Source organism: Ascidia mentula, chromosome 9 (genome assembly GCF_947561715.1).
Source record: "Ascidia mentula chromosome 9, kaAscMent1.1, whole genome shotgun sequence".
In the NCBI taxonomy this organism is placed as follows: Eukaryota; Metazoa; Chordata; class Ascidiacea; order Phlebobranchia; family Ascidiidae; genus Ascidia; species Ascidia mentula.
The window spans coordinates 6,977,538-6,989,597 of NC_138574.1; positions in this window are offsets into that span (position 1 = coordinate 6,977,538).

Genomic DNA, 12,060 nt, shown 5'->3' on the forward strand with positions numbered 1-12,060 from the left:
GCAAAATGGACAAGTGCTGAAATCGCATGGTTACATACGTTGTGCAACCGCAAACTTAGTACTGGAGTATCAGCGTTTTCCACTGTATAATAAAGCTTGTGCTGAAAAAAAATATTTTTTATCGAAAAATCATATACTGCAAAATGGACAAGTGCTGAAAGCGCATAGTTACATACGTTGTGCAACCGCAAACGCAATACTGGAGTATCAGCGTTTTCCACTGTATAATAAAGCTTGTAATGAAAAAAAATATTTTTTATCGAAAAGTCATATACTGCAAAATGGACAAGTGCTGAAATCGCACAGTTACATACGTTGTGCAACCGCAAAAGCAATACTGGAGTATCAGCGTTTTCCACTGTATAATAAAGCTTGTACTGAAAAAAAATATTTTTTATCGAAAAGTCATATACTGCAAAATGGACAAGTGCTGAAAGCGCATAGTTACATACGTTGTGCAACCGCAAACGCAATACTGGAGTATCAGCGTTTTCCACTGTATAATAAAGCTTGTAATGAAAAAAAATATTTTTTATCGAAAAGTCATATACTGCAAAATGGACATGTGCTGAAATCGCATGGTTACATACGTTGTGCAACCGCAAACTCAGTACTGGAGTATCAGCGTTTTCCACTGTATAATAAAGCTTGTACTGAAAAAAAATATTTTTTATCAAAAAGTCATATACTGCAAAATGGACAAGTGCTGAAATCGCATGGTTACATACGTTGTGCAACCGCAAACTCAGTACTGGAGTATCAGCGTTTTCCACTGTATAATAAAGCTTGTACTGAAAAAAAATATTTTTTATCGAAAAGTCATATACTGCAAAATGGACAAGTGCTGAAAGCGCATAGTTACATAAGTTGTGCAACCGCAAACGCAATACTGGAGTATCAGCGTTTTCCACTGTATAATAAAGCTTGTAATGAAAAAAAATATTTTTTATCGAAAAGTCATATACTGCAAAATGGACAAGTGCTGAAATCGCATAGTTACATACGTCGTGCAACCGCAAACTCAGTACTGGAGTATCAGCGTTTTCCACTGTATAATAAAGCTTGTACTGAAAAAAAATATTTTTTGTCGAAAAGTCATATACTGCAAAATGGACATGTGCTGAAATCGCATGGTTACATACGTTGTGCCACCGCAAACTCAGTACTGGAGTATCAGCGTTTTCCACTGTATAATAAAGCTTGTTCTGAAAAAAAATATTTTTTATCGAAAAGTCATATACTGCAAAATGGACAAGTGCTGAAATCGCATGGTTACATACGTTGTGCAACCGCAAACTCAGTACTGGATTATCAGCGTTTTCCACTGTATAATAAAGCTTGTACTGAAAAAAAATATTTTTTATCGAAAAGTCATATACTGCAAAATGGACAAGTGCTGAAAGCGCATATGTTACATACGTTGTGCAACCGCAAACGCAATACTGGAGTATCAGCGTTTTCCACTGTATAGTAAAGCTTGTAATGAAAAAAAATATTTTTTATCGAAAAGTCATTTCCTGCAAAATGGACAAGTGCTGAAATCGCACAGTTACATACGTTGTGCAACCGCAAAAGCAATACTGGAGTATCAGCGTTTTCCACTGTATAATAAAGCTTGTACTGAAAGAAAATATTTTTTATCGAAAAGTCATATACTGCAAAATGGACAAGTGCTGAAATCGCACAGTTACATACGTTGTGCAACCGCAAACTCAGTACTGGAGTATCAGCGTTTTCCACTGTATAATAAAGCTTGTAAAGAAAAAAAATATTTTTTATCGAAAAGTCATATACTGCAAAATGGACAAGTGCTGAAAGCGCATAGTTACATACGTTGTGCAACCGCAAACTCAGTACTGGAGTATCAGCGTTTTCCACTGTATAATAAAGCTTGTAATGAAAAAAAATATTTTTTATCGAAAAGTCATATACTGCAAAATGGACAAGTGCTGAAATCGCATAGTTACATACGTTGTGCAACCGCAAACTCAGTACTGGAGTATCAGCGTTTTCCACTGTATAATAAAGCTTGTAATGAAAAAAAATATTTTTTGTCGAAAAGTCATATACTGCAAAATGGATAAGTGCTGAAAGCGCATAGTTACATACGTTGTTCAACCGCAAACTCAGTACTGGAGTATCAGCATTTTCCACTGTATAATAAAGCTTGTACTGAAAAAAAATATTTTTTATCGAAAAGTCATATACTGCAAAATGGACAAGTGCTGAAATCGCATGGTTACATACGTTGTGCAACCGCAAACTTAGTACTGGAGTATCAGCGTTTTCCACTGTATAATAAAGCTTGTGCTGAAAAAAAATATTTTTTATCGAAAAATCATATACTGCAAAATGGACAAGTGCTGAAAGCGCATAGTTACATACGTTGTGCAACCGCAAACGCAATACTGGAGTATCAGCGTTTTCCATTGTATAATAAAGCTTGTAATGAAAATAAATATTTTTTATCGAAAAGTCATATACTGCAAAATGGACAAGTGCTGAAATCGCACAGTTACATACATTGTGCAACCGCAAAAGCAATACTGGAGTATCAGCGTTTTCCACTGTATAATAAAGCTTGTACTGAAAAAAAATATTTTTTATCGAAAAGTCATATACTGCAAAATGGACAAGTGCTGAAAGCGCATAGTTACATACGTTGTGCAACCGCAAACGCAATACTGGAGTATCAGCGTTTTCCACTGTATAATAAAGCTTGTAATGAAAAAAAATATTTTTTATTGAAAAGTCATATACTGCAAAATGGACATGTGCTGAAATCGCATGGTTACATACGTTGTGCAACCGCAAACTCAGTACTGGAGTATCAGCGTTTTCCACTGTATAATAAAGCTTGTACTGAAAAAAAATATTTTTTATCGAAAAGTCATATACTGCAAAATGGACAAGTGCTGAAATCGCATGGTTACATACGTTGTGCAACCGCAAACTCAGTACTGGAGTATCAGCGTTTTCCACTGTATAATAAAGCTTGTACTGAAAAAAAATATTTTTTATCGAAAAGTCATATACTGCAAAATGGACAAGTGCTGAAAGCGCATAGTTACATAAGTTGTGCAACCGCAAACGCAATACTGGAGTATCAGCGTTTTCCACTGTATAATAAAGCTTGTAATGAAAAAAAATATTTTTTATCGAAAAGTCATATACTGCAAAATGGACAAGTGCTGAAATCGCATAGTTACATACGTTGTGCAACCGCAAACTCAGTACTGGAGTATCAGCGTTTTCCACAGTATAATAAAGCTTGTACTAAAAAAAAATATTTTTTATCGAAATGTCATATACTGCAAAATGGACAAGTGCTGAAATCGCATAGTTACATACGTTGTGCAACCGCAAACTCAGTACTGGAGTATCAGCGTTTTCCACTGTATAATAAAGCTTGTAATGAAAAAAAATATTTTTTATCGAAAAGTCATATACTGCAAAATGGACATGTGCTGAAATCGCATGGTTACATACGTTGTGCAACCGCTAACTCAGTACTGGAGTATCAGCGTTTTCCACTGTATAATAAAGCTTGTACTGAAAAAAAATATTTTTTATCGAAAAGTCATATACTGCAAAATGGACAAGTGCTGAAATCGCATGGTTACATACGTTGTGCAACCGCAAACTCAGTACTGGAGTATCAGCGTTTTCCACTGTATAATAAAGCTTGTACTGAAAAAAACATATTTTTGATCGAAAAGTCATATACTGCAAAATGGACATGTGCTGAAATCGCATGGTTACATACGTTGTGCAACCGCAAACTCAGTACTGGAGTATCAGCGTTTTCCACTGTATAATAAAGCTTGTTCTGAAAAAAAATATTTTTTATCGAAAAGTAATATACTGCAAAATGGACAAGTGCTGAAATCGCATGGTTACATACGTTGTGCAACCGCAAACTCAGTACTGGATTATCAGCGTTTTCCACTGTATAATAAAGCTTGTACTGAAAAAAAATATTTTTTATCGAAAAGTCATATACTGCAAAATGGACAAGTGCTGAAAGCGCATATGTTACATACGTTGTGCAACCGCAAACGCAATACTGGAGTATCAGCGTTTTCCACTGTATAGTAAAGCTTGTAATGAAAAAAAATATTTTTTATCGAAAAGTCATTTCCTGCAAAATGGACAAGTGCTGAAATCGCACAGTTACATACGTTGTGCAACCGCAAAAGCAATACTGGAGTATCAGCGTTTTCCACTGTATAATAAAGCTTGTACTGAAAAAAAATATTTTTTATCGAAAAGTCATATACTGCAGATTGGACATGTGCTGAAATCGCATGGTTACATACGTTGTGCAACCGCAAACTCAGTACTGGAGTATCAGCGTTTTCCACTGTATAATAAAGTTTGTTCTGAAAAAAAATATTTTTTATCGAAAAGTCATATATTGCAAAATGGACAAGTGCTGAAATCGCATGGTTACATACGTTGTGCAACCGCAAACTCAGTACTGGAGTATCAGCGTTTTCCACTGTATAATAAAGCTTGTACTGAAAAAAAATATTTTTGATCGAAAAGTCATATACTGCAAAATGGACATGTGCTGAAATCGCATGGTTACATACGTTGTGCAACCGCAAACTCAGTACTGGAGTATCAGCGTTTTCCACTGTATAATAAAGCTTTTTCTGAAAAAAAATATTTTTGATCGAAAAGTCATATACTGCAAAATGGACAAGTGCTGAAATCGCATGGTTACATACGTTGTGCAACTGCAAACGCAATACTGGAGTATCAGCGTTTTCCACTGTATAGTAAAGCTTGTAATGAAAAAAAATATTTTTTATCGAAAAGTCATTTCCTGCAAAATGGACAAGTGCTGAAATCGCACAGTTACATACGTTGTGCAACCGCAAAAGCAATACTGGAGTATCAGCGTTTTCCACTGTATAATACAGCTTGTACTGAAAAAAAATATTTTTTATCGAAAAGTCATATACTGCAAAATGGACAAGTGCTGAAATCGCACAGTTACATACGTTGTGCAACCGCAAACTCAGTACTGGAGTATCAGCGTTTTCCATTGTATAATAAAGCCTGTAAAGAAAAAAAATATTTTTTATCGAAAAGTCATATACTGCAAAATGGACAAGTGCTGAAAGCGCATAGTTACATACGTTGTGCAACCGCAAACTCAGTACTGGAGTATCAGCGTTTTCCACTGTATAATAAAGCTTGTAATGAAAAAAAATATTTTTTATCGAAAAGTCATATACTGCAAAATGGACAAGTGCTGAAATCGCACAGTTACATACGTTGTGCAACCGCAAAAGCAATACTGGAGTATCAGCGTTTTCCACTGTATAATAAAGCTTGTACTGAAAAAAAATATTTTTTATCGAAAAGTCATATACTGCAAAATGGACAAGTGCTGAAAGCGCACAGTTACATACGTTGTGCAACCGCAAACGCAATACTGGAGTATCAGCGTTTTCCACTGTATAATAAAGCTTGTAATGAAAAAAAATATTTTTTATCGAAAAGTCATATACTGCAAAATGGACATGTGCTGAAATCGCATGGTTACATACGTTGTGCAACCGCAAACTCAGTACTGGAGTATCAGCGTTTTCCACTGTATAATAAAGCTTGTACTGAAAAAAAATATTTTTTATCGAAAAGTCACATACTGCAAAATGGACAAGTGCTGAAATCGCATGGTTACATACGTTGTGCAACCGCAAACTCAGTACTGGAGTATCAGCGTTTTCCACTGTATAATAAAGCTTGAACTGAAAAAAAATATTTTTTATCGAAAAGTCATATACTGCAAAATGGACAAGTTCTGAAAGCGCATAGTTACATACGTTGTGCAACCGCAAACTCATTACTGGAGTATCAGCGTTTTCCACTGTATAATAAAGCTTGTACTGAAAAAAAATATTTTTTATCGAAAAGTCATATACTGCAAAATGGACAAGTGCTGAAATCGCACAGTTACATACGTTGTGCAACCGCAAACTCAGTACTGGAGTATCAGCGTTTTCCACTGTATAATAAAGCTTGTACTAAAAAAAAATATTTTTTATCGAAAAGTCATATACTGCAAAATGGACAAGTGCTGAAATCGCATAGTTACATACGTTGTGCAACCGCAAACTCATTACTGGATTATCAGCGTTTTCCACTGTATAATAAAGCTTGTACTGAAAAAAAATATTTTTTATCGAAAAGTCATTTTCTGCAAAATGGACAAGTGCTGAAAGCGCATAGTTACATACGTTGTGCAACCGCAAACTTAGTACTGGAGTATCAGCGTTTTCCACTGTATAATAAAGCTTGTAATGAAAAAAAATATTTTATATCGAAAAGTCATATAGTGCAAAATGGACATGTGCTGAAATCGCATGGTTACATACGTTGTGCAACCGCAAACTCAGTACTGGAGTATCAGCGTTTTCCACTGTATAATAAAGCTTGTACAGAAAAAAAATATTTTTTATCGGAAAGTCATATACTGCAAAATGGACAAGTGCTGAAATCGCATAGTTACATACGTTGTGCAACCGCAAACGCAATACTGGTGTATTAGCGTTTTCCACTGTATAATAAAGCTTGTAATGAAAAAAAATATTTTTTATCGAAAAGTCATATACTGCAAAATGGACATGTGCTGAAATCGCATGGTTACATACCTTGTGCAACCGCAAACTCAGTACTGGAGTATCAGCGTTTTCCACTGTATAATAAAGCTTGTACAGAAAAAAAATATTTTTTATCGAAAAGTCATATACTGCAAAATGGACAAGTGCTGAAATCGCATGGTTACATACGTTGTGCAACCGCAAAAGCAATACTGGAGTACCAGCGTTTTCCACGGTATAATAAAGCTTGTACTAAAAAAAAATATTTTTTATCGAAAAGTCATATACTGCAAAATGGACAAGTGCTGAAATCGCATAGTTACATACGTTGTGCAACCGCAAACTCATTACTGGATTATCAGCGTTTTCCACTGTATAATAAAGCTTGTACTGAAAAAAAATATTTTTTATCGAAAAGTCATTTTCTGCAAAATGGACAAGTGCTGAAAGCGCATAGTTACATACGTTGTGCAACCGCAAACTTAGTACTGGAGTATCAGCGTTTTCCACTGTATAATAAAGCTTGTAATGAAAAAAAATATTTTATATCGAAAAGTCATATAGTGCAAAATGGACATGTGCTGAAATCGCATGGTTACATACGTTGTGCAACCGCAAACTCAGTACTGGAGTATCAGCGTTTTCCACTGTATAATAAAGCTTGTACAGAAAAAAAATATTTTTTATCGGAAAGTCATATACTGCAAAATGGACAAGTGCTGAAATCGCATAGTTACATACGTTGTGCAACCGCAAAAGCAATACTGGAGTACCAGCATTTTCCACAGTATAATAAAGCTTGTACTAAAAAAAAATATTTTTTATCGAAAAGTCATATACTGCAAAATGGACAAGTGCTGAAAGCGCATAGTTACATACGTTGTGCAACCGCAAACTCAGTACTGGAGTATCAGCGTTTTCCACTGTATAATAAAGCTTGTAATGAAAAAAAATATTTTTTATCGAAAAGTCATATACTGCAAAATGGACAAGTGCTGAAATCGCATAGTTACATACGTTGTGCAACCGCAAACTCAGTACTGGAGTATCAGCGTTTTCCACTGTATAATAAAGCTTGTAATGAAAAAAAATATTTTTTATCGAAAAGTCATATACTGCAAAATGGATAAGTGCTGAAATCGCATAGTTACATACGTTGTGCAACCGCAAACGCAATACTGGAGTATTAGCGTTTTCCACTGTATAATAAAGCTTGTAATGAAAAAAAATATTTTTTATCGAAAAGTCATATACTGCAAAATGGACAAGTGCTGAAATCGCATAGTTACATACGTTGTGCAACCGCAAACGCAATACTGGTGTATTAGCGTTTTCCACTGTATAATAAAGCTTGTAATGAAAAAAAATTTTTTTTATCGAAAAGTCATATACTGCAAAATGGACATGTGCTGAAATCGCATGGTTACATACGTTGTGCAACCGCAAACTCAGTACTGGAGTATCAGCGTTTTCCACTGTATAATAAAGCTTGTACAGAAAAAAAATATTTTTTATCGAAAAGTCATATACTGCAAAATGGACAAGTGCTGAAATCGCATGGTTACATACGTTGTGCAACCGCAAAAGCAATACTGGAGTACCAGCGTTTTCCACTGTATAATAAAGCTTGTACTAAAAAAAAATATTTTTTATCGAAAAGTCATATACTGCAAAATGGACAAGTGCTGAAATCGCATAGTTACATACGTTGTGCAACCGCAAACTCATTACTGGATTATCAGCGTTTTCCACTGTATAATAAAGCTTGTACTGAAAAAAAATATTTTTTATCGAAAAGTCATTTTCTGCAAAATGGACAAGTGCTGAAAGCGCATAGTTACATACGTTGTGCAACCGCAAACTTAGTACTGGAGTATCAGCGTTTTCCACTGTATAATAAAGCTTGTAATGAAAAAAAATATTTTATATCGAAAAGTCATATACTGCAAAATGGACATGTGCTGAAATCGCATGGTTACATACGTTGTGCAACCGCAAACTCAGTACTGGAGTATCAGCGTTTTCCAATGTATAATAAAGCTTGTACAGAAAAAAAATATTTTTTATCGGAAAGTCATATACTGCAAAATGGACAAGTGCTGAAATCGCATAGTTACATACGTTGTGCAACCGCAAAAGCAATACTGGAGTACCAGCATTTTCCACAGTATAATAAAGCTTGTACTAAAAAAAAATATTTTTTATCGAAAAGTCATATCCTGCAAAATGGACAAGTGCTGAAAGCGCATAGTTACATACGTTGTGCAACCGCAAACTCAGTACTGGAGTATCAGCGTTTTCCACTGTATAATAAAGCTTGTAATGAAAAAAAATATTTTTTATCGAAAAGTCATATACTGCAAAATGGACAAGTGCTGAAATCGCATAGTTACATACGTTGTGCAACCGCAAACTCAGTACTGGAGTATCAGCGTTTTCCACTGTATAATAAAGCTTGTAATGAAAAAAAATATTTTTTATCGAAAAGTCATATACTGCAAAATGGATAAGTGCTGAAAGCGCATAGTTACATACGTTGTTCAACTGCAAACTCAGTACTGGAGTATCAGCGTTTTCCACTGTATAATAAAGCTTGTACTGAAAAAAAATATTTTTTATCGAAAAGTCATATACTGCAAAATGGACAAGTGCTGAAATCGCATGGTTACATACGTTGTGCAACCGCAAACTTAGTACTGGAGTATCAGCGTTTTCCACTGTATAATAAAGCTTGTGCTGAAAAAAAATATTTTTTATCGAAAAATCATATACTGCAAAATGGACAAGTGCTGAAAGCGCATAGTTACATACGTTGTGCAACCGCAAACGCAATACTGGAGTATCAGCGTTTTCCACTGTATAATAAAGCTTGTAATGAAAAAAAATATTTTTTATCGAAAAGTCATATACTGCAAAATGGACAAGTGCTGAAATCGCATGGTTACATACGTTGTGCAACCGCAAACTCAGTACTGGAGTATCAGCGTTTTCCAATGTATAATAAAGCTTGTACAGAAAAAAAATATTTTTTATCGGAAAGTCATATACTGCAAAATGGACAAGTGCTGAAATCGCATAGTTACATACGTTGTGCAACCGCAAAAGCAATACTGGAGTACCAGCATTTTCCACAGTATAATAAAGCTTGTACTAAAAAAAAATATTTTTTATCGAAAAGTCATATCCTGCAAAATGGACAAGTGCTGAAAGCGCATAGTTACATACGTTGTGCAACCGCAAACTCAGTACTGGAGTATCAGCGTTTTCCACTGTATAATAAAGCTTGTAATGAAAAAAAATATTTTTTATCGAAAAGTCATATACTGCAAAATGGACAAGTGCTGAAATCGCATAGTTACATACGTTGTGCAACCGCAAACTCAGTACTGGAGTATCAGCGTTTTCCACTGTATAATAAAGCTTGTAATGAAAAAAAATATTTTTTATCGAAAAGTCATATACTGCAAAATGGATAAGTGCTGAAAGCGCATAGTTACATACGTTGTTCAACTGCAAACTCAGTACTGGAGTATCAGCGTTTTCCACTGTATAATAAAGCTTGTACTGAAAAAAAATATTTTTTATCGAAAAGTCATATACTGCAAAATGGACAAGTGCTGAAATCGCATGGTTACATACGTTGTGCAACCGCAAACTTAGTACTGGAGTATCAGCGTTTTCCACTGTATAATAAAGCTTGTGCTGAAAAAAAATATTTTTTATCGAAAAATCATATACTGCAAAATGGACAAGTGCTGAAAGCGCATAGTTACATACGTTGTGCAACCGCAAACGCAATACTGGAGTATCAGCGTTTTCCACTGTATAATAAAGCTTGTAATGAAAAAAAATATTTTTTATCGAAAAGTCATATACTGCAAAATGGACAAGTGCTGAAATCGCATGGTTACATACGTTGTGCAACCGCAAACTCAGTACTGGAGTATCAGCGTTTTCCACTGTATAATAAAGCTTGTACTGAAAAAAAATATTTTTTATCGAAAAATCATATACTGCAAAATGGACAAGTGCTGAAAGCGCATAGTTACATAAGTTGTGCAACCGCAAACGCAATACTGGAGTATCAGCGTTTTCCACTGTATAATAAAGCTTGTAATGAAAAAAAATATTTTTTATCGAAAAGTCATATACTGCAAAATGGACAAGTGCTGAAATCGCATAGTTACATACGTTGTGCAACCGCAAACTCAGTACTGGAGTATCAGCGTTTTCCACAGTATAATAAAGCTTGTACTAAAAAAAAATATTTTTTATCGAAAAGTCATATACTGCAAAATGGACAAGTGCTGAAATCGCATAGTTACATACGTCGTGCAACCGCAAACTCAGTACTGGAGTATCAGCGTTTTCCACTGTATAATAAAGCTTGTACTGAAAAAAAATATTTTTCATCGAAAAGTCATATACTGCAAATTGGACATGTGCTGAAATCGCATGGTTACATACGTTGTGCAACCGCAAACTCAGTACTGGAGTATCAGCGTTTTCCACTGTATAATAAAGCTTGTTCTGAAAAAAAATATTTTTTATCGAAAAGTCATATATTGCAAAATGGACAAGTGCTGAAATCGCATGGTTACATACGTTGTGCAACCGCAAACTCAGTACTGGAGTATCAGCGTTTTCCACAGTATAATAAAGCTTGTACTGAAAAAAAATATTTTTTATCGAAAAGTCATTTTCTGCAAAATGGACAAGTGCTGAAAGCGCATAGTTACATACGTTGTGCAACCGCAAACTTAGTACTGGAGTATCAGCGTTTTCCACTGTATAATAAAGCTTGTAATGAAAAAAAATATTTTTTATCGAAAAGTCATATACTGCAAAATGGACAAGTGCTGAAATCGCATAGTTACATACGTTGTGCAACCGCAAAAGCAATACTGGAATACCAGCATTTTCCACAGTATAATAAAGCTTGTACTAAAAAAAAATATTTTTTATCGAAAAGTCATATACTGCAAAATGGACAAGTGCTGAAATCGCATAGTTACATACGTCGTGCAACCGCAAACTCAGTACTGGAGTATCAGCGTTTTCCACTGTATAATAAAGCTTGTACTGAAAAAAAATATTTTTGATCGAAAAGTCATATACTGCAAAATGGACATGTGCTGAAATCGCATGGTTACATACGTTGTGCCACCGCAAACTCAGTACTGGAGTATCAGCGTTTTCCACTGTATAATAAAGCTTGTTCTGAAAAAAAATATTTTTTATCGAAAAGTCATATACTGCAAAATGGACAAGTGCTGAAATCGCATGGTTACATACGTTGTGCAACCGCAAACTCAGTACTGGATTATCAGCGTTTTCCACTGTATAATAAAGCTTGTACTGAAAAAAAATATTTTTTATCGAAAAGTCATATACTGCAAAATGGACAAGTGCTGAAAGCGCATATGTTACATACGTTGTGCAACCG